This window comes from Macrotis lagotis, chromosome 1 (genome assembly GCF_037893015.1).
Source record: "Macrotis lagotis isolate mMagLag1 chromosome 1, bilby.v1.9.chrom.fasta, whole genome shotgun sequence".
Lineage (NCBI taxonomy): Eukaryota > Metazoa > Chordata > Mammalia > Peramelemorphia > Peramelidae > Macrotis > Macrotis lagotis.
In genome coordinates, this window is record NC_133658.1 from 159,263,510 (window position 1) to 159,288,554 (window position 25,045).

At 36.8% G+C, this 25,045-nt stretch overlaps 1 long non-coding RNA gene across 38 annotated transcripts in view; it reads right to left on the bottom strand.

The window, feature by feature from the left end:
- The window catches only part of LOC141504332 (uncharacterized), a 1,263,877-nt gene that overhangs the window by 573,160 nt on the left and 665,672 nt on the right, over nt 1–25,045 (bottom strand). For 37 of the 38 annotated variants that reach the window (XR_012473290.1, XR_012473291.1, XR_012473318.1 and 34 more), the window contains 2 exons: nt 23,693–23,788; nt 23,222–23,320 (listed from right to left, as the gene is read on the bottom strand). This is a non-coding gene — a long non-coding RNA (uncharacterized LOC141504332). The remainder of the gene's footprint in view (nt 1–23,221; nt 23,321–23,692; nt 23,789–25,045) is intronic. The other variant, XR_012473312.1, reaches the window with a different exon arrangement.

Here is a 25,045-nt window from a genome sequence, read left to right on the forward strand (position 1 = left end):
TTTTACTTCTCACTAGTTAACAATTAAGTAACTAAATCAAACATGGGTTGACATGGGGACAGGAGAAAATTTTCAATAGCCAAATATGATAAAAATGGAATGGGTTGCCTCAATATATTGTGATTTCTTTGTTAGCAGACTGAATATTTATCAATTTTTAAAGGGGATTCATGTTTTAGATTGAGGATAGGAATAACTTAGGATTTTGTGATTCTATGTTTTCTTCCATTCTCTCATATAGTTAAATCAGGTTTGTTGTAATTCTTTTCTCTATATTGACAGAGTATTTCTTTTTCTTGCCATATCCTTTACCAATGGTGGTTACCACTAAACTAGAAGATGAAAATCCAAACAAATGAGCCAGGACAAACAGTTATATGTGAGAATGCTGCCTAGGAGAGACTGTACCATCCTGGTTGCATTGTCTTGTGTTTTAAGGCTCTTACTGAGAATTTTTAAGTTGTTATTGTAGCTTCATGATATCTTGTGAAGCAGGTAGGTAATGAATGCTAGACTTGAAGGCAGGAGAATCTAAGTTCAAATTCTGTCTCAAAAACTGAGTGACGTTGGGCAAGAGACCACTTCTCTCTGTCTCTTCCTCTGTAACCTAACAATAGTGCCTACCTTACAGAGTTGTGAAGTTGAAAGAAGATAACATGTCAAGCTCTCTGCAAACTTAAAATGCTATATAGATACTATGTCATCATCATTACCACCATCATTATCATTTTGTATTCTGGGTTCTTTTATAGTCATTGGAAGAGTCATGTTTATCAAAAACTTTCAGCATTTAATAATTCCTAAAATAATAATTGCATTCATTTTATTCTCATTCTGTTTATATATTATTTTGTTTTAGCACTTTCAGGTTGGCAGAGCACTTTCCTTACATCCTGGGGAGGTAAGCAGAACAGCTATTTTTTATACTCATTTTATGGATGATGAAAATGAAGCCAATACCATTGTATCTCCAACACCAGTGTCTTCCACATAGAACTTGCCTAATAAATGCTTGTTGAAATAAATAGAATGGAATTGAAAAGATTAGATTTGTTCAAAGTAAAACTATTCAATAGCAAGACTAATAGCAGGAAGGATTCTGAATACAGAATAATAGGACTTAAGGTCAAATCACTAATCTGTGAGTCCATGGACAAATCATTTAACCTTTGTGGGCCTCAATTTGTTGTGGTGGTTGTTGAATCTTTTGGGTTGTGTCTAACTCTTTGTGACCCCTTTTGGGGTTTTCTTGGCTCATTTTGCAGATTAGAAAATTGAGGCAGATATGGTTAGGTGATTTACCCAGGGTCACACAGCTGGTTTCTGAGGCCTGATTTGAATTCATGAAGATTGGCTTTCCTGCTTTCAAGTTCAGTGCTCTATTCATGGTGCCATCTAGCTACTCTGGGTCTCAGTTTACTTGTATGTAAAAATAGAGGAGTTAAACTGAATGATTTCTGAAGTCACCACCAGTTCCAAATCTGTGATTCCATATTAATATTGATGTCCTCAAATTAGTAAATCCTTGACCACTGAAATCAATTCCTAACCCATCACACAGTAGCAACCTCTCTCCCTCCTTGCTATTCCCTGAACTAGAAATTTCATCTTCCAACTTCTGGATGTTTTCACTGCTGTCCCTCATGCCTTGATCTCTCTTCCTCATTTCTGGTCCTTGGTTTCCCTGGCTTCCTTCAAGTCTCAGGCAAGGGAAGCTTTCCTTTAATTCTAGTGCCTTCCCTCTATCGATGCTTTCCACTTTATCCCTAACATATCATTTGTGCTTAATTGTTTGCATGTCATCTCCCCCACTAGACTTGAAGCTCCTTGAGGGCAAGGGCTGACTTTTGCCTTTCTTTGTATTCTTGATGCATTGTCTTGATGTAACAGATGGATCATTAATTGAATGACTATTTCTCTTTCAGACATGTCAGCTAAAATGACCTGTATGATGTCCTGGGTGGGCTGAATGGGCCGAGCCATCCTCTCCCATAAATGATCTTCCCTATACACCATGAATCAGAGTTTCTTCAGAATAGGTTGTGCTTGAGAATATACTAGGCACCTCCTCATCTGAGCAAATACTACCAGCCCCAGACACCACTGTTTTAATGTGTCTTGTAAACAAAACATCATACAGTGTTAACCCCTGTCTCCATCCTGTGCCAAGAAAGTAACTATGACAAACAGCTTTCATGCTCCAGATGGGCAAACAAACCAAGGCCCCGCTTTGAATGATACTCATACCGATACAGTTTATCACTTGGAAAATATTTGGATAAATGGGAGCCAAATGTAGGCAAGGAGCAGGAAGAGAAGTAGGGAATCACAGTACTGAATTTGTTAAAGAAATCAAGGATCTTGATTTGACTCTTGTGGTCAGAAAATCATTCCATTGTTTGATAAAAGGGAGGCTTTGCTGTCCCTCTGGGAGAGAATCACAGAATTTCAGAGACTGAAGGAACCTCAGTAGTGAGCTAGATAAACCTCTATCTGAAAAAGGATCCTAGCAAGGGGTCATCACATGAAGACTTCAGATAGGGGTAAGCTCATCTTCATCCAAGGCAATCCAGTTCACTTTTGAAGGGCTCTAATTTCAGCAGAGTAGATGGAGAGCTGAGTCAAGAAGATCTGACAGGACAACAGTGAGGATCAAATGAGACTCTGAATGCAAATCACTTTATAAACCTTAAATGTAAATCTAGTTATACTTCTTAATAATATTATTTTGTTATTTTGATTATTATGACATAGAGTCATAGCACAGGTTCTGCTGATGATTTACAACCAATTCATTTTCCAGACAATTTCATCCCATTGACTCCGGCTATTGATCAATTAGATTGTAAACTCATTGAGAGTAGGGACTGTCTTTTGCCTCTTTTGTACAGTACTTAAAATGACCATAATAAATGTTTAATGTCTGATTGACTTAAGGTTGAAAGACAGCAAGCTTTGGATGAGGGGGGAGTGGGGTCTCATTGGTTCAACATTATCATTCCTGAACTGTATTGTCCAGGCAATCTGACTTCTACAGCTCAGCTTTTGTAACTTTATTCTTCTTCCTACTTATAATCTTTGCTTTAGAATTTGCTCTATATGAACTGAAGGAACTAAGTTCCAAACATGGTCATCTTGAGTGCTGGTCTGTACTTGTTATTCATATCATCCATGTCAGACAGCCTGATTCCAGTTTCTGATCCTGAACTTCTGCTTCTACTCCCAGAATCTTGCTGTAGAAATAGCTGGCCCCAATGTTCACTGTGATCTCTGATACCTGACTGAGCCCTGAGGTAGCTGAGTAAAGCCCAAGGAAATTGGTCACAAGCCCAGGCCAGTGCAAAATGTTTGTAAAATATTTCTAGAATAGGGGAATTCCACAGCTCCATAATTTTTATCTCATAATTATTCCATATAGAGTTCTGAGAAACCAATTAATAGTCTCATCTATACAAAAATGAGACAAAAGGGACTTGGTTCAAGATCAAACAATCAGAAGTGGGATCAGAGCTATATTGCTTAACCCACCTTGCTTTGGGACCTTTCAAACAGAATTTTCTCTTTAAAGTCAGTGAAAATTTGGCCAACAAGTAACGTTTGGCTCCATTGGAGGAGCATTGGAATGAGACCTGGATTCTGGTCCAGACCTGTCCTATAACATTGAACAAGTTCCTTTATCTCTCTGGGTCTCTGTGGCCTTATCGTAAAATGAGAAGGCTGGGTTAGATGACCTTTGATATGACATCTAGTTCTAAATCAATGATTTCTATGTTAGTCCTGGTTTTGTCACAATCTAATTCTGTTAACTTGAGCAGTCCATTAAACCTGTCTGAGACTTGTAATCCTCAGTTTCTCCATTGGTAAAATGAGGGGTCTGAAGGAATTTCCAATGTTCCATTCAACTCCAAAATACTAAATTATTTTGTTTTTGTTGTAATTCTGTAATTCATAAGGTAATGCTCCAGACCTACAAAACAAAAAATTAGGTCAGTCAAAGGCCAGAAGAAATCCAGGCTTCAAAATTATACTCAGAAATCTGGTAAAGGTCCTTTCTGCATTATAGAAATCTGATGTACGTACTGCTTCTAGTTAGCTGAGGTTTGGAGGGTGAGACTGTCTGGGAGGTCCTCAGGTGGTACATGAAGGGATGACAGGTCCCATGTTAACCCTTTGTTGGCATCTTCCAGGCATGTGATAGAAGATGGAGGGAGCAGAACAAGGGCCACCTGATTCCAGTGCCCTAAAACTTTAGACAAGAGGCAGAAACTCAATCCTCTCTGAGAAAACCTTGATAATTAATACTTCAATACATCACTGAAAGGGGTTAATTTAAGGTAGAATAATGAACTCTCATGACCTATTGTCCTTGTTATACCATAAAGAAGCCAACTTTACTTTACCCTCTTCTCAAATTGCTGATTTCTTCCCTGTGATTTACACATTACCCAGAAGTCTCTCACTTCTTGAAATTCTTAATAAAAATGTCAACTGCCTAGGTAATAACTTTCAAACTTGACAAACTTCACTAGTATATAAAATTCTCCTAAATAATGCTTGTTATTTATGAAATGAAAATAGGATTAAATTTTAGAAATTGTATTTGCATTCACTTTGATAGGAACATATGTACTACAAGATTTGCTTGAACAACCAAATAAGAGAATAAGTCAAAACTGTCCCTCAATTGAGAAAGTACTGGACCAGGGACCTGATTCAACAATTTACTGGCTGCGTGACCTTGAGCAAACCTCTCTGAATCTCAGTTTTTTCATCTGTAAAATGTGGATCATAAACCTTGTGTAACCTGTGGCTCATCATTCCACACTCTGGGCTTTCATGGACTAGGTTAATTCTTGATTGGGGAGAGAGAGGTTGCCCCCAAATCACAACCATTTGACTTCTTCACCTTTACAGTTTTTTCTAAGAGTTTCAAAGTGCAAGTGAAATAAAAAGATGTTAAAATAAGAAAGAATTCATAGTAACCTATATATGGGTGATAAAATTCTCTTTTTCTCTCTCTCTGGTAAGTCCTACCTTTTCCTGAGGAATTTATGACCAGAAATTCTCAAATTGTGGAGACAAGGACACTTGGAGTTTGTTGAGACCCTTTCAAGGAGGTTACAAGGTCAAAGATATTTCAAAATAATTTTTTTGCTTATTACAATACTCTTTCTTTTTCATATGAATATTCAAGTAAAGCTAGATGTTTCCATATATTTCAACTAAAAACAACATACCACAACAGATTGAATGCAGACATGAGAATCCAGCTACGTTCTCTTAATTCAGACATAAAAATCAATTTGCAAAAACATATAAAGCAATGCTGTTCTTCTAACTTTTTTATTTTGGAAAACAGTAATTTTTTTCATGAAAATATGCTGCTCATGTTAAGGTATGAGAGGTTTATTAGTTATTTTAATTAAATTAATAAATATTTCAAAATTGATCAGTTTTAATTTCAACTGAGTAAATATTGATAAATATAGCCCACATTAACAAAAGCTCTTTAAGGTGCTTGATTATTTTTAAGATGTAAAGAGATCCATGGAACACTATTGTTCTATTACAAACCAGGAGGCATGGAAATTCAGGGAAGCCTGGAAGGATTTGCATGAACTGATGCTGAGTGAGATGAGCAGAAACAGAAAAACATTGTACATCCTAACAGCAACATAGGGGTGATGATCAACCTTGATGGACTTGCTCATTCCATCAGTGCAACAACCAGGGACAATTTTGGGCTGTCTGCAATGGAGAATACCATCTGTATCCAGAGAAAGAATTGTGGGGTTTGAACAAATACCAAAAATTATTACCTTCAAATTAGGAAAAAAACCCATTATCTTATTATGTAATTTTGCTATCTCATACTTTATTTTTCTTCCTTAAGGATATGATTTCTCTCTCATCACATTCAATGGAGATCAATGTATACCATGGAAACAATGTAAAGACTAACAGAATACCTTCTGTGGGGGGTGGGGGGAGGGAAGCAAGAATGGGGGGGGAAATTGTAAAATTCAAAATAAATAAAAACTTTCTAAAAAAAAAGATGTAAAGATATCCTAAGGTGGAAAAAGTTGAGAAATGCTGCTCTAGATCAAAGTTTCTTAATCTTTTTTGTGCTATGGACCATTTTGGTGGTAAAGTCTACAGATTTTCTTAGAATAATTTTTTAAAAAGTGAATAAAATAAAATATATAGATAACAAAGAAAAAATTACTAAATTAAAAAAGTTTCCAATCCCCAGCTTAAGAACTCCTACTAGACCAATGGTTTCCAAATTCTTTTGTGTGTGGTTCTATCAGTAAAAAGTTTTAAATAGTTACCCCATATGCATATAGTTTCTTATAAATTATATAAAGCATTATCATGTTATAGTAATATAATAATTATCTATATTATAAAACAAAAAATTTGAAATGAAGATGAAATAGTATTTGATTTCAGAATTAATATTTAAGCATACTTGGGAGTAGAGAAGTGACATAATTAGATCTGTGCTTTTGGAAAATTACCATGTTAACTGTTTGGAGAATATATTGGATAAGGAAAAGAGCAGGATTTGAATCAGAAACTAGTTAAAAGCTTATTGTAATGGTCAAGCTGAGAGCCAATATTTAGTTTTCAAATTGAACTAGAGTAGTGACTATGTGCAGAGAGAGAAACACAATGTTAGCAAGTTAGAAATGACAAGGCTTTACAAGTAGTTAAAAGTATAGGATGAAGGAAAATGAAAAGTTGAAGATGACATTAAAGTTATAAATTTAGGTGATTGGAAGTATGATGGGAATGACAATAATAGAGAGATTTGGAATAACGGCATTTTTGGGGAAAGAATGCAATGATAATAATAAGATAGGAGGAATCAGGAAGCCCTCAGCTCAAATCCTGCCTTAGATGCTTACTAACTGTGAGACCCTGGGCAAGTCATTTAACCTACTTTAATTTCTTCATTTACACAATAGAGATAATAATACCGCCTACCTCATAGGATTGTGAGGAACAAATGACATGTTAAACATTTTGCAAACTTGAAAGCCCTATGAAAATGTTAGCTCATTGTTTTTATTATATTATTATTATTATTAAGAATGATGGTGTAAGGAGACAACCAGGGATTTTCAAAGACTATTCCAACAGAGTGGAAAATCTGGCAAATTCTACTACACTGCCTAGGTTTGGAGTATGGTCCTGGTAACATACTATGTATGCATTTTCAGTCCCTGTCCGGTTATGTATAGATAATGCTCTTCATTAGTAGATTGCTCACATGGTGACAAATTATTTGGTCACTGTGACACGTGGAACAAAGAAATATATACAACAGGTCTCACCTTCTCCTCTCTTTCCCTCAAAACATTTTCTTTTTTTCTTTAGTTACAGGGAGTGCTAAAAGAAAGCAAAAAACCACTTAGTTTTTTAGACTGCTAGATAAACATTAACTTAGCTGATGGTGTTCCAAAGTGAGATCCTTATTCAATGACCTTCAATTGACATACTACTAGAGGAACTGAGTCATACCCATCCTGATATTCTTGCTATAAATGAAACCAGAAGGGAAAAAAGTTACAACAAAATGGAAAGGTGGCTCCTTGTGGAGAGGCAAATGAAGACATTGGTAGAACTGATTTTATTGTGAGTCCAAATAGAGTAGGTTCATCATTTCATGGAACATTTAGTCACCTCCTGTTGTAGTATCTTGATAATCATTTGCCTAAAGGCTACCAAAGAGATAATTGCAGCTGATGTAATTATCACATTACAGAGGATGAGGAAACTCTACCAGCAATTTATTAATTCCTTCCAATTAGATCAGCATATAACTTAAAACTCAGTAACTTCAAGTAATAGGTGGACAGAGTGGACAGATAGAAAATATGGTTCTAGAACATGTGATAATAGAGGTCAAAGGCTGTCTCATGACTAATACAGCAATACTTTTTTTTTTCAAGAAGACATTTGAGAGATACTGGACCTGATAAACATAATATAATATCACAAAAAGAAAGAAACGGATTACCTTCAAACAGACAGGAAATGATTGGTTACTAATGTGGGAGTTATTTTTAAATTTGCTGTCTGTGCACAATAAAGACCATGAACTTTCCAGAGCAAAGATAAAAATCAATACGATGCCAGAAGAAATAACAGCAACAACAAAAACAACAAAAAGCTGTACAGTTTAGGCAACCATAACCTGACATTATTTTTTTAAGGTTTTTGCAAGGCAATGGGGTTAAGTGGCTTGCTCAAGGTCACACAGCTAGGTAATTATTAAATGTCTGAGGCCAGATTTGAATTCAGGTACTCCTGACTCCAGGGCCAGTGCTATATCTACTGTGCCACCTAGCCGCCCCTAACCTGACTTATTTAGATAAGTTTCTGATGCCCCAAAGAGAAATTCATTTTTAAAAAGCGATAGTGTTACAGACTATCGAAATTTTTTAAAGAAAGTTTAGCCAGTACAAATCAATCAACACAAGGAGAAAAATCAAACTATTTTATAAATTGCCTCAACCAGCAAACACTGAATATCTGCAATAAGCAGGAAGATATAGATAGCATTTAAGAAGACCACTGCTTTAGAATATAAAATTATTTATTAAATCTCATGAAGAAATATTGTGGAGGATTATATGTAGTAGGACTCATAATTTTGAGAAACAATGGAGGAATGAAGGTGTGCCCCTTTTAGCCTTGATAGGCTTTTGTCATCTATAAGAGGCTAGGATAAATGATATGAGGATTAGAGCTGTCTTTTGCAAAACTAGAAAAGGAGAGATAATAATCTTTCCCCAACTACATGGACTACCTCAGTATCTTATTTCCCAGCTACTCATTTGTAGAAAGCAGGTGAAATTTAGAATTAAAAAAACAAACAAATAAATTGGGAATCCCTGAATCTCAGAGGTATGGTAATTATTAAGCAAATAGCCTATGTTAGTTATTAAGTTAGCCCAACTATTATCCTATGTTGATAAAGATTTGAAAAACATTCTTTTTTTTTTTCAAGGCAATAGGGTTAAGTGAATTACCTTAGGTCACATAGCTAAGTAATTATTCAGTCTCTGAGGTCAAATTTGAACTCAGGTCCTCTTGACTCAAGGTTTGCTGCTCTATCCAATGTGCCCCGTAGCTGTCCCCATGATTTGGAAAACATTCTAAAGGAATTCCATAAGTTTGAGTTAAATTTTTATAGAAGGGAGTTAGTCCTGACAAAAGAAAAAAAAGAAAGAAAAAGATTATATCTTTCTACACTGTTACCTGTTGTTTAGGAAATGAAAAACAAGAAACAAAAAAACAAAATCTCCAAGTTCAACCAAAAGAAACAAACTGGAAAGACTCATCTTTTTTTTTTTAACTGAGCAATATTTTTTTACATCCCTATGAGTCTCCCTAAAACAAAGAACCTACTTAAAACATCAATATTTTTTCAAGTGGTGCTGTGTGGATACCATAGTTTCTGAAAATTTTTATTTTATTGTATTTTATTTATTTAAGGCAATGGGTTAAGTGACTTGCCCAAGGTCACACAGTTAGGCGATTATTAAGTGTCTGAGACTGAATTTGAACTCAGGTACTCCTGACTCCAGAACTGATGCTCTATCCACTGTGCCACTTAGCTGCCTCCATAGTTTCCAAAATATTAAAATTCAAAGTACATGATGGGTTTGATTAGTCTACCTTCTGTGACCAAGAAAGAATAATACATAAAAAGTAGCATAAAGGATATGATTGAAGAGATGTAGGACGGAGAAAGGAGATGGGCCCATTATGTTATGAGACTGAGGGATAGGTAACAGACAACCCATGTAGTTCACTGATGTCAATACAATGGTAAGAAATGAATAAAAGGGTGCCCAGAATACTGGTTGGCCTTGTCCCATCTCCTACTATGAAGGATTTTGGGAAGAATATGAACAACAGTCACACAGAATGAGAAGACATTGATGGGTTGCTGAAGGGAGTATTTAAAGAAGATTACTACTCCAATAAAGTGTATTTATTTACATTTTTTTGGTTTTTTTGCAAGTCAATGGGGTTAAGTGACTTGCTTAAGGTCATACAGCCAGACAATTATTAAATGTCGGAGGTCATATTTGAATTCAGGTACTCCTGAATCCAGGGCAGGTGCTCTATCTACTGTGCCACCTAGCTGCCCCTCCAACAAAGTATAAAAGTGCCTTGTTATATTGCATGAAATAATTTTCATCATTTATATCCAGAAACCAGCAAGTATAGTACCAAAGATCTCTTCTTCCCCATTTGTAATTCCTTCCAGAGCATAGGAAACCCTCCCAGGACAGTAAGGAGTAATTTCTTGATGAAAGAAGAATGAAATGGTTAAAAATTCACTCCAGTTCTTTTAGGTTCCAAACTTTGATGTAATAACTTCTCAAAAACCATCCTGACTTCTTTTGAAGGACCTAAGAATGGATTCCTGAGCCAATCCATTTTTCATTTAGTGTTAGCCCAAAGGTCAACACCTTTGTTTTCAGAAGTTCAAAGCACTTTACTATCATCATCTAATCTCATCTCATAAATGTGATAATATTTGTAAAATGCTTTTCAAACCTTAAAAAGTACTATGTAAATGTTAGCTATTATTATTATCTATTATCATAAATCTTCACAATATGCTGAGCATTTGGCAAGCTAATGACACAGTGCTCCTTGTTGTTCCTCTCACAAAACAAACTACCTCTCAAACTCAGTTTTCTGTCACTGTCTACCAAGTCTGGTATGGTGACCCTTCTTATCTTTACCTCCGGAATTCCCTGACTTCCTTCAAGTCTCAGCTAGGATTCTCTCTTCTCTGAGAAACCATTCCTGATCCCCTTAATCCTAGAGGCTTCACCCTATTAATTACATCTAATTTATCCTTTTTAAATCTTCTTTGTACATAATTGCTTGCATTATGTTACCTCCATTAGACTGTGAGTTCCCTGACGTGAGGGTCTGTGTTTTACCTTTCTTTGTATTCCCAGGGATTATCCACTTCCTGATGCATAGTAGGTACTTGATAAAAACCTGTTGGCATTTAGATGACATAGTAAATAAATCACTGCATCTGGAGTCAGGAAGACTCACCTTTATGAGTTCAAATCTGACCTTAGACATTTACTAGCTATGTGACCCTGGGAAAGTCTCTTACCTTTGTTTAAATCAGTGCTTTATCTATAAAATGAACTGGAGTAGGCCATGGCAAGCCACTCCAATATCTGTGCCAAGAAATCCCCAAATGGGGTCAGGAAGACCTGAACAACTCAACAATAGCAGCAGCAGCAGTTTGTTGACTTACTACCAAGATTCTACCCCCATACGTGGGCACTGAAATAAATATCCCAAATGCCAATTACTAACAGTAGAAAACATCCTTCCTCTGTTTATTTATCAATTATTACTTAATTACTGCCATATGTTGAATACTCCTGTTTTAGATAACTAGAGGAGATATAAAGCTTAGCTAAAAATACAATCAGTACCTTCATGGAGTTTCCAATCTGGGAGGAGAATAAATAGCAGGGAGTTTTAGAAATACTCAGAACAGAAAAAAAAACACAAGAAAAATATTTCATATTGTTCTAGTGTTTCATAGTTACTAAGCATTTCATGTAGTCATCTCAATAGGTATTATGGGGATGACCAGGTTTTGTTGCCCCAATATTACAGATGAGGAAACTGAGATTGAAAGATGAAGTGGCTTGCCTAAAGTTGCACAGGAATTGGTGGTGGAGCTGGGGATGGAAGCTGGGTTTTCAGACTCCGGTCATCATTTTTTTTTTTTGCAAGGCAACGGGGATAAGTGGCTTGCCTAAAGCCACACAGCTAGGTAATTATTTAGTGTCTGAGGCTAGATTTGAACACAGGTACTCCTGACTCCAGAGCCAGTGCTCTATCCACTGCTCCACCTAGCCTCCCCCAAGACTGTAGTCATCTTGATTCCTATCTGACCACTGGACCTGGATGGCTCCAGAGGAGAAAGTGAGGCTGGTGACATAGCATAGCATCCCTTACTCAAATCCAATTCATGTGCATGTTATGGCATCACCTCCCTGATGTTGTGGTCTTCTTCAAGATCAAAGAACCGACATCACTAAGAATAACAACTGAGTTTTCCATTACACATGAACCTGCTTAATTGTGATCTCAATGTCCTAATCATTAGCTTTTGGCTTACTTTGTAGAAATCTTTCAATTAACTAATAGAGAGGACATGACCTCAGGTAAGCCTAAAACTATATTTAGAAGCTGGCCTCATATTCTGGAATTTCTTGTTGGATTTGTTCACCCTCCTTCATTTCCAAGGTTACCCTGAATTCTGTCAGAAGTCCAGTGGACTGAAATTTCCTGTTTAAGAGACAGAAATATTTTCCTCTCCTCCTCATGACTCTGAATGCTCTTGATGTATTTTAGCTCATGGAACTCCAGGGTTTACAAAGTATTTAAACTCATTTTTGTTTTGCAGCTGTTTACCCAGACAGCCAGGTCTAGCAGAATATTGATAGGAAGAGTCAACATGTTTACACTGGGGATGCCAGGTGTTTTGTCAGCGTCTGCCAAAGTCTATTACAGATGGGGGAGGTGATAGGTAGAGGCAGCCTGTGTCCTTACCAGCCAAGCCAGGGAGGCAATCAATAGTCCAGATTAACTAGGCTTTCACTCAGGTTCTCAGTCCCATCAAGAGGAACAGGAAGCTGGGATATTCCTTCAATTAGCTAAAAGAACTATCTCTATTCAGGAATCCGATGGGTGTGTCTCAAAATATTTTTTAATTTGACTGCCTCTTCAGAAGAGCTAAAGGTACTCCCAAATCCAATTGATCTAGTCCTCTCACAATCAGGGAATGGTCAACAAACTTTGCTTTTGGGGCTAGGTTTATGCCTGATTACAAGATTATACTCTGCTTCTCAGAATAATCCTAGGGCATGGCATTCCAGTTTAAAATGTCTAATTGTCCCATCATCATCCCTTTTCTCATGAGAAACACAAGACTAAGAAAAAGTCCTATTACTGACATTATTTATTAAGAAATACTTTGTCTTAACAGTAGATAAGGGAGAGGACTCTTTTTCTTTACTTCTACATAAGTACCTATTAACCACTCCTGCCTCTTCTCAGCAGGTAACATATCTATGATACCAATGTAGTGTGATGCCATATCTTGCTTGAGACACTTACTAGTTAAGTGCCTCTGGGTAAGTCACTTTACCATTATTTGCTTTAGTTTCCAATCATAAAATAATGACACCTACCTCACAGGGTTGTTATTCGGATCAAATGAAATAGCATACATAAAATTCTTTGTGCATCTTAAGGCCCCATATAAATGCTAGCTTTTTCTATGTTTTTCATCAGTATTTTTTGTATACCTCCCTGGGGGAACTACACAATTTTAGAATTTATATTTGGATCAGCATTGGAACTCAAAACCTTGAGGGTATATTGAAAAGCACAGTCAGTCTTTTTTTTTGCCTTTTTTTACAAGGCAATGGGGTTAAGTGACTTGCCCAAGGTCACACAGCTAAGTAATTATTAAGTGTCTGAGATCACATTTGAACTGAGGTCCTCCTGGTTCCAGGGCCAGTGCTCTATCCACTGCAACACCTAGCTGTCCTCAGAGACAGCCTTAATGAGAGAGCATGATATGGGAGAAAAAGCAGGGGTCTTAGTGTCAGATGACCTGAGTTCCAGACCCAATTCTGACATCATGTACTAGCTGTGTGGCTATGAGAAAATCATTACTTCTTTGAGATGTGGCTTCCTTATTTAATAAAAGGGAGCTACTAGTAGCTGGATTCTATGTGATGTTGGGGCTCTAAGCAGGTATCAATGAATGGAATGTGGAGTCAGAGGGACTGAATTCAAATCTCTGCTTTTGCCACTAACTACTTTCATGACTCAAAGTGATTTGTCCCACTTTTGTAGGCTGAGGTGGATTAGAGTAAACCCTAAGGTGTTGTGGGGACAGCTAGGTGGGATAGTATTGGACCTATCTTCATAAGTTCAAATCTGGTTTTGGACATGAAATAGCTGTGTGACTCTGGGCAAGTCATTTAACCCTGTTTACCTCAGTTTCCCCTTTCTAAAATGAGCTGGAAGGGAAATGGCCAATCTATCTTTGCCAAGAAAACTCCAAATGAGGTCACTAAGAATTGTACAGGAAACAACAAGAGCAACAACCAACAATAGCATCTTACAGCTTTAAATCTGTGATCCTTTCATCTAGTGATGGAAAACACTCAGGTGCTAGGAAAACATTATGTAAAGCACTCTACTTATGAGTTTTTAATATCATTTTATATGAAGGCCATCGGGGCACACAGAGGTGGTTTAGGAGGTGGTAGCATAGCAAATAACCTCAAGGGTGTTTGGCAGTAATGTTGATCCTAGTGAGCCCTCCACAGAGTGGGTCATGTCTGATTCCCCCCTTTGATAGGAATCTGTTACCCCTACTGGCCCTACTTTCTACCTCCTAGTGCTGTCCCACTATGAAAACTCAGGCTACTAGGTGGACTAGAGGGACAAGTGCTGGAAACTGTAAAACTGTCTGCGCTGGCTTGCTCCTCATTCCTCACCCTTCTGGGGGCTCCTCCAGGAGCCAATCTTACCCAAGTCGCCTCTCCTCCCTTTTTTATAAGTCAAAGCTTAAACTCTGGCTGAAATAGCAAAGATCTTTCAACCATCCTGCCAATTCCACTTATTGTTCCTGGGCTGAAAAGGTAATGCTATTCTACAGGGGAGATAAAAGTTAATCACAGATTATGTCTGCCCTGAAAATATTGATGACTTCATTCACCTGAGTACACACCCTCAGGGGAAATGCTCACAATGCCTCAGTCACCAGACCAGTCTAACAGGTTTTTCTCCTTTTTTTTTCCTTCTAAATTTTAGCCCTAGTATATCTAGAACTAGATTATTAAACCCATGAATAGGTAGCATTCATAGAAACCTGGTGGGCTTAAGGCAGCAGCTCAGACCTACTGTGTGTAGCCCATCGTCCTGCTGTCTAGACAGCTGACAAGAGCCTGTCTCTGTTTACACTCAGCACCTGCATTTTTCCAAACAGACTCCCACAGCACAACTCTCCCCTCTTCCCTCATTTTCTCCTTCCTCCCAGAGTACAATCTTTATCTATTTGCATCATCTCCTGGGTAGTCTACAAAACAGAAAGTCAGAGGCTAGGGAGCTGAGACGTGATTATGGAAATAAAAGTTCCTCTTTCCAGAAGCAGGAACCATTTCTCAGAGCTGACCACTCAGGTTTGGGAATGAGGGAATTTATCCCTTAAGTAGAATGGAAGTTGGATAAAATTCAAACAGTCTTTTAAATACATTTTAAACAAGTTGTTATAGTTTGGCTGCAAAGTGGTGAATAAGTAATGTAGGGGCACCAATAGAAGGAACCAATTGAAGGAAAAACTACAATCCCCTGAGAGGCCTTAAATTATTAAGCATGGATGCTGGGGCCAATCAGATCTCTGAATTCATTAAATAACCTAACCTGGCTTAGAAAACTAATTAGCTTCATGACGCACTAGGATATTAGTTCAATCTCATGTTCCTGACAGTAGGTGAAGCTCTACCTTGTCTTGTTAAAATATTGATGTCTTTTCAGTAAATTACATAAAAGAGATCAAAAGTCACTGAATCATGTGGTATCAGACATTTAGATTGGGCCCAAACACTTGAGTCTTCAAATGGATAATAATAAATGAGAACCCTTGGTGTTTACTCTTGTAATCCAGGACTATATGATTATAAGCACAGTAGGAAAAGAGCCACTAAATTGATAGTTCTGTATTATACTGAGAGGCAATATACTGTTATTATTCAGTCATTTTCAGTTGTGTCTGACTCCTTATGATCCCATTTTGGGTTTTTTTTTTAAGGCAAAGAAACTAGAGTGGTTTGCCATTTCCTTCCACAGTTCATTTTACTGATGAGGAAACTGAGGCAAACAAGGTTCAGTGGCTTGACCAGGATTATACTGCCTGTAAGTACCTGAGGTCAAATTTGAACTCAAGAAGATGAGATTTCCTGACTTCAGGCCCTGCATTCCAACCACTGCACTGCTAGTATATGAAATTACTCAGGACTTGGGAGTCTGAAGAACTGTCTGAGTTCCAGATCTCTCTCTCAGTAGAAAAACGATAGCTGACTGTGATACTAACCATGATACTTGAAGGTTTGCAAAGTGTAAATAAATAAATACATACAGATTTTATATGTGTGTATATACATACATATAATATGTTCATGTGTGTTCTACATACATACACATGTATATGTGTACGCATGTATTTATATTTTAAAGTTTATGCATGTGTGTATGAGGATATATTTGAGTATATATATATATATATATATATATATACACATATATACCTCCATTTAAGTCCTACAATGGCCATATGAGGAAGGTACTGTTATCCCCATTTCACAGATGAGGAAAACCAAACTCTCTGAGAAATTGTTTTCTTCACTAGTGCCAAGTCACCGTTTTATAAAGCTATTAAACACTAGAGTGTGCAGAGTAGTTTACAATTGTTATCTCATTACATCTTCACAAAAACCCTGAGAGATGGATATTATTCATCCTATTTTATAGATTAGGAAATTAAAGAAAATAGAGGCTAAGTAACTTTTTCAGGGTCATTCAGCTAGTAAAAGTTTTAGTTAAGATCTGAACTCAGGTCTTTCTAACTAAATTGAATGATCTATCACCTAATGGTTTCTTGTCATTTATTAAATGCTTGCTGTACATAAGGCATTATGGCAGATGCTGAGGGTACAGAAACCAAAACAATATGATGCCATGACTCAGAGACCATATTTTGGGCAGTAATATAGCAAGGAAGTATCACAAATAGGATTCAAATACAGATCTTTCTCTCTTCAAGTCTTAGCCAGTATACTACTATCATACGTTATCTCAGGCAAGTAAAGGAATCCCAGAATGTCAAAACTGGAAAGGGCCTAAGAAGTTAATTGGTGTAACCTGTCATTTTATTATTTACAGATTAGGAAATGGAGGTCCAGAGAGAAAACACAACCTTATAGAACTACTAAGTGTTAATGGCATTACTGGAACCCAGGTCTTCTTTCCCCAAATCTAAAGTTCTTCCTAGCATACTCCTCTGTAAAATGAGGATAATACAATTTGCACTACTTGCCTCATGAGGTTACTGTGAAAACCAGACATAGAAAGGCATTTGTAGCTACAATTATTGTAAAGTTTTTAAGTTATATCCTAGTATAGAAGTAGGAGCTATTGTTATTGTCAGAGTATATAGAAAAAAATCAGTAATTATGAAAAGGGTTGATAATGGCGCCTATAAGAGAACTGGAATTATTTGTCACAAGAGGAGTAGAATGGTTTAATAACACTTTTCAAGGTCATGACAATATCCCTTATAAAGGATAGTGATTAGCTCATCTTTACTTTTCACTGAAGATTAAACAAGGAAAACTGATTTTAAATTGTAGCAGAAGATATTCAAGCAAGAAAGAAAATTTAAAAATGTGTAGATCCCATTGAAAAGCTATTCATGACTCTCTATAACCTACAGAAAAACATTAAAAAAAAATGCAGTTCTACAATTTTAGTTTGGTGTTCAAGGCCCGTTCTCCAAAATCTGAATCAAATCTAGTTCTACAATCTTATCACTAACTCTTCAGTGATAGGACTCTTCAGTTCAGTCAAAAGTGGTAGCTAAACATGTTATTTGCTTTTGGACCATTGGTTTGAACTATTTGTTCACAGAACTCCTTCTGTCTAAAATTTCCTTTCCACACCTTTCTGTTTATCTAAATCTTATTCTTGTCTTCTTTCTGCAAGACTTTGGCTCAAGTCTTAACTCATTTGTCAAGTTGTTCTTGGTATCTACTCTTGATAATTAGATAAACTATTGAAGTTTTATAAGGGTTATTATTGTTTCTACTCATTTGCTACATAATATATCCTATTTTGAATTGTTATCTATGTAAAAATTTAGCAACCTCTCTGGGGCTATCTTCCTAATTTCCATTTGTACTGACAAATCAATGTCCAGAAGATAGTATACTACTTCTATTCAGTGTTCTAGGGATAGCACTATTAATTATCAGTCAGACTTAATTTGCTTTTAGAAAGATACTTACAAACAGTTTTAGCAAAGACTTCCCCTTTAATCTTTTATCCAGTGATGTTGACCTCTTGGTTGGTCCACAAACAAGACACTCCATTTTTCAGTTCTGGACATTTTTCTCAGGCTATCCTCCCATGATTGGAATGTTCTTTTCCTCCACCTCTCAGACTCCTCATTTCCTTGGCTTTCTTGAAGTCTTAACTAAGGGGCAGCTAGGTGGCTCAGTGAATAGAGCACGGCCCTGGGGTCAGGAGCACCTGAGTTCAAATCTGGTCTCAGACACTTAATAGTGACTTAGCTGTGTGACCTTGGGCAAGTGATTTAACTCCAGTGGCCTTGCAAAAAAAATGTCTCAAGTAAAATTCTGTCTTCCCCAACTTTTAATTCTTCTGCCTTCTCTCTGCTAATTATTTCCTTTTTATCAATGTATGTAGTTTGCTTTGTATATATTTGTTTGCAAATTTGTCTCTCCTATTAGGATGCAAGTTCCTTGAGGGCAGGAATTATCTTTTGTCTCTTCTTACATGTCCAGAATTTAGCACAGTGGGAACCCAGTAGGCACTTAATAAATGTTTAATGATTAATTGATTTCTCCTTGCACACACTGGTAAGTGTGGACTCAGATTTAAAGAGCAGATATGGCATAAGGGTATACCTGTAAGTTCTTTTAACTGAAAATTCTTTTTTATTTCCCTCAAGGTCTTCATTATATTTCCCTTAGAGCTAGCTCCCTGATGAGCTCTGAGAATTAGAGCCCTTATAGAATCTTGAAAATGCTTTTCCTTGATAGGTCTATTTTGACTCAGTATGTCAAGTTCCTAATGCAGACACTGTTTCCTGTCACTGCTCCTTCTAGCTCTGGTGGACACTGCTACCAATGAGAATTCCAGAACTTCTAATCATTTGAAGTTCACAAGATCATCACATAGTTAATGGAGCAAGTGGTGGTAGAGAGAGAAACTTATTTCTTCTCTCTCCACCCTACTCCAGGTCAATTCCCTATTGAGAATCTTTCCTTAAGACATTCAACTACCTCTCAATTGACTTGGGACTGGATTATGCAATATGAAGAGACTTAGTTTCATTACAGTATCTGATTCTTTCAGTCCATCACATATTTTCTTCTTGATTCCTTGAAATCAACTTCTTGAAAGTGTTCTACTTTCATTCAATGATCCAAAGCTTTTATGGTTCTTTTAAAATCAGTAAGATGTTATTCTCTTTTAATTTATATTATATTGATTGATTAGTTTAATTCAGATGTCTATACCTTCTGAAATTACATAGAAGATAGAAGATAGAAACCCCACCCTTATATATAAATCTCCAACTAATCTCTAATAAGGATGTAACCATTGAAGGGGAGGGGTTGACATCTTTTCAAAACATTAAAGAATTTCAGAGTTAAAAAAGACTTCAGTATTCATCTAATTCAAAGCTTGTATGGTAACTTGAATACTGACTTGGTAAGTGATAGGAGCTAGTTTTAAATCATGCCTTTGATATTGAAACTGTGTGATCTTAGAAAAGTCACTTAATCTCCATGTGTTTCAATTTTCTCCTTCTCTATAAAACATGTGGTTTGAACTAGGTAATTTCTGAGAACCCTGCTGTCTCTAGAACCATGCTATTTTACTATTTTTACCTGAAAAAGAATTCTTTCCATAGCATTCATTGCAGGTAATCAAGTCCTTGCCTGAAGATCTCCAATGAAGGGTGACCTCCTGAGGCCTCCCATTCTATTTCTGGATGGATATCACTCACTATTAGATGGTTTTGGGTTTTGGCAGGCCAACATTTGACTCTTTGCAACTTCCATCCATTGCTTCTAGCTCTGCTACCCAGGGTTAAGGAGAACAAGTTTAATTCTCTCTCTTCTTTCGATATTTTCAAATACTTTAAGACAGTTCCTCCCCCCACCCCAAACCTTCTTTTCTCTAAACATTCCTAATTTCTTCAACCAATTCTCATATACAGTTAGAGATTTTTTTTTTATCATCTTACTGACCTTCTAGGGATTTTCTCCAACCTTTACATATTCCTCATTAAACATGGGGAATAGAAAATAAATGCTCCAGAAATGGACTATCCAGGATAGACTTTTAAATTTCCATATTTCCAGAAGGGAGAGGAGCCTGGTAACACATAGTTTAGAGCACTGGATTTGGAATCAGGAAGACTCATATTCAAGAGTTCAAATCCAGCCTTAGACACTAGTTGACCCTGCATAAGTCACTTAACCTTGTTTACCTCAGTTCCCCATCTGTAAAGTGAACTGGAGAAGGAAAGCCAAACCACTTTTTGACAAGAAATCCCCAAATGGGATCACAAAAATCAGATAATACTGAACAACATTCCAAGTATAAAGAGTATGCCATACAAATACTGACACATCAATCAACAAATATTTAATAAGTGCCTATTATGCACATTATACTGTGTTAAGCCAATTTCATTGAAATGGATATTCCATTATTTACATCCATTTTAGATGTTTTCCCTTTTTTCCTTTTTTTTTTTTAGTTTTTTTGCAAGGCAATGGGGTTAAGTGGCTTGCCCAAGGCCACACAGCTAGGTAATTATTGAGTGTCTGAGGCTGGATTTGAACTCAGGTACTCCTGACTCCAGGGCTGGTGCTCTATCCACTGTACCACCTAGCTGCCCCAATTTTTTTCCTTTTATACTTCTATGACTAAGATCTGGAGCTCTCACCCCCTCCTTTCCAAAGCTCCATCTCCAGCTTTCATCATCCTTTCGAGTACTAGTTCCACCACAGTTATCCATTTGATCTTGACATTTCCCCAAACTATTTCGTTTTCCTGATTAATAACTGAAATTCCTTTATCTGATCAGAATTTGTTATTATATAATCTTTTGCTATGCTTTATTCTTCTTTAATCTGGTCTTTGTCCTCAACAGGACTACACTCCCTCCATTCTTCATTATTTAACTTCTATCTCTCAGGTTTGTTGTGAAACTCAAATGATATATTTGTAAAGTGTTTATCAATGTACCTGGCTCATGGTAGGTATTATATAAGTGGTCGATGTTATTACTACTTTACTAGGATATCATTCCTCCTCTGGATATAATGTCCTCCATTTTCAATCTCAACTCCTTAGTAAATCAGTTCATCTTTAAATTAACTGATTCTCTTGAATTCCTTGCTATTGCTACTTCTGCTTTCAAGTTCCAATCTTGGGGATACACTGCACTCTGCTTCATCCACCCCAAGCTAACATTCTGCTCAGTGCAACTGAATGAAGTCATATAGCTGTGCTGATTGTATCCATTCCACTTACTTTTGTAGTGATCTTGAACTGGATTCAAACTGAACCATTATAAAGCAATTGTGATTGATACTGAATTTGAATAAGACACTCAGAAGGACATCTTATTAATCCTCCTAAACAATTCTTTGGTCCCATCTCCATAATGGCTGCTCCAAACCTTCTAGTCTTTCCACAAACCTTCCAATCCGTCATTCAACAAATATGTATTAAGTGTGAACTCCATGATAATCTCTATGATGAGTGGAGATAGTTAAGGAAGGAGCAAAAGCATGGTTCCTACTTTCAACAACTGGGTAGCTAAGTGCTAAAGTAGATATAGTGCTGGACCTGGAGTCAGGAAGACTCATCTTCCTGAATTCAAATATGGCTTCAGAATCTGAGCACAGCTTAACTCCATTTGCCTCAGTTTCCTCACTCAGCAGAATAAATTAGAGAAGGAAAACCACTCCAGGAATTTTACCCAAAAAAACTCCAAATGAGGTCACAAAGGGTTGGCTACAACTGAAAAGTGACTGAACATAAACAACATTCTCAAGAAGTTCAGATTATAATGGATAAAACATATCCCTAAAATGTAAGGATCTCTCAATCTTTGTGTGTTTGTGTGTGTGTGTGTGTGTGTGTGTGTGTGTGTGTGTGTGTGTCTTCATCTAAATGAAGGGCACTCTTTGGTGGAAGGCACTTGTGGGGGAAGAAAAAAGAATGTAGAAGGTGAAGTAGAAGGTATAATTTGTTAGGTTAGATGTGAACTGAGTCTTGCAAGAAGCCAGAAAATGAGAAAAGAACACTCAAGGGATGAGGGAAAAAACCATTGAAAAGGAAGAAAACAGAATAGAGAGTAAAAAAATATCAGGAAGGTCAGAGTCAGCAAAGTACAGTTACTTGAAGAGAAGTAAAGTGTAAGAACAATGGATATTTGATATTTGATTCTGAAGATTATAGAGAGTCACTGAAATTTATTGTAATTAATAATCCACCAAAGGCTGTGAGACATGCAAGACCCACAACCTTTAGTAAAATCACTTTGGCAGCTAAGGAGAAGATAGATTGGAGTGGTGAGAGATTGAGGGAGAGATACCAACATCTATTGGAAAAGTCCAAGTATGAGGTAATGAGTACCTGCATCAGGTGAAAGATGCTAAGGTGCCAAGAAGATGTTGACCTCTGTTGGTAGAGAGATCCAGTATCTGGACATTTCTTACCCCAATGAAATGACAAGTTCAATTTCAGGTCTTAAGTGCATACTATTCCACCCCTATCCATATTAGATTGTAAGTTCTTGAGTTCAGGGGCAGTTTAATTTTTGTCTTTATATGTCTAACTCTTAAAACAATGCCTGTCACAAAATAAGTACTTGCTAAATCCTGATTGATAGAATATTTTATAGAAATCACAGCCACCCAAACCTCCTTAATAGACAATGTTCAAGATTTTCTATACCTAAAAAAACAAAACTAAGCAAAAAACAATACCAAAAGCTACCCAAAGTCATCACCCAATGCTCCATGTCTTCATGTTTAAGTCTCTTTAGATTTCACTAAGCTAGGCCTTGGATGACAAACACAATTGAATTCATCAAGCCCATGTTCAAAGCTTTTCCATCTTCGTAGGACCTATGATAGCTTATGCTTTACTGATACAATTTTTAAGAATCCATGGTCTACTTCATAGGAGGATGAAGCATAAAAATTTAGTGTAGGGGTCCTACACCCAGGAAATGTACAATATATGTCTGAGAGAATGAACATTCTGATGAGAATAAATTCAAAGGCAAACAATGAACTCTCCTTACCTGCAGATAAGATTGGAATGATCAAAGTACTGTTTTTTTCATGGAGCCAGGATGACTTAAATGACATGTCTTGATTGCCTTCATTCCTAGGTCACTGTGCTGCAAAGTGAATATTGTACATGGTCACATCAGAAAATCATTATTCTTGGTTGAAATTGGCTTTGTTATTTTTTTCTTTCCCTACTTTTTAGCTTGCTTCAGCAGTTGATCTAAGCAGAAATGAGGAAGAGAAAGGAGAAACTGAGGTCTATGATCTCCTTTAATGATTTTTGGCATGACTCAAGTGATACATACACACACACATATGTATATGTATTTATGACATTGTCCATGAGTCTATTTTTAGTCACTACTGAAAGCAATTATGGAAACTTCCCAACACCAATGACTTTGTAACATATATATTATACTGGGCATTCTCTGATATGTCCCTTTTTAGTAAGCTTGTGGGATTTACAGGACTATTTTTACCTTGTCTTTGAAGGACTATAGACATGCCAGTATAAAAGATCTCCATAGGGTATACTTCATTATGAAACACCAAAAGTTTCTCTCTTCAATACAGCCCTAGAGAGGGAGAGACAGAGTAAGCTAGGAGAGATTGGTTGGAACTGGCAAGCATACAGTCTTGAGATTTACAGTTTGCAATTCTCCATGGGCCAGAATACTGCTAGTACCAAATGATTTAATTCATAATAAAAAACAGAGGGTATAATATGTTCTACAGATTTTTCAAAAAGAAAAAAAAGATACTACGAGCACGGGGCTTGGCCTTGGCTTTTATGAGCACTGAGGCAAATGATCTAGCTATTCATTTAAATAGGAAAGACAAATTCCACTGCCCAATAAATCTCCCTTGTTGGACCTAAATCCTCATCCATTTTGAAAACTGAGAATGGTGACTTAATAGGTTCATTCTGTGGATGAAAACTTTTTGTTTTGTTTTGTTTTCATTTAAAAATAAGGACAATTTGACACTATCTTAGAGACCTGCAGCTGTTTTGTGTTCAGAATAATTTCTAAAGTATTCCTAATGCCTTCTGATGTGGCAAGATAGATGCTCTTTATAGATATCAGAATAGATCATAGTCTTGATTAACCATTGTTCCTACTGAAGAATCTACCATCTTTAGGATCATGGGATTGTCATCCTTCTAGTTCATTTCCTTCATTTTACTGCTGAGCTAATTGAGACCCAGGAAACAGAAGGGACTTACCCAATATCATAGTGGTAGTAAAATTCTTAAAAGGTATGAGTGAAAAATAATGACTTACAAGGAAAAAGTTAGTGAATACTGATCCCACAACCTCTAAGACTCCCAAACATACAAGATGCCTTTACTGGGATGTGGGTTTGTATATCAAAGGTAATTGTTGTTTGTGCCTCATTCTCCAAGAGACCTTGACATCAGAGAGGTGATATCAGAGACATCATGACCTGCAGGTGAAGTGTATTTAAGTGAGGCAGAGTTGTGTCAAATCACCAGTCTCTCTTTCTTGTCTGAGCCATCTAGATTCTGTGACAAGATGTAGATCAGGAAAACTGGAGATGGTTCTGGATGCTGTGGAAGACCTTGGCCTTTTAACTAAGGTCTTTCCCAGGTGTCAGCATGTCTTAGGCAATGACCATTCAGGGATCAAAGCAAGGTAAGAGATGTGGCAAAGAATGGTTTCTTCTACCTAGTTAAAAAAATAATCCGGGAGTCAAAGACCCATGACACAAAAAAAGAATAAGAATGTAGAGTGAGCATCGTTTCTTAAGGTCTTCAAGTTCCTCTGTTAGAAGATATGTTCAGTGATCCTAAGTAAGAGGTTGTCTAAAAC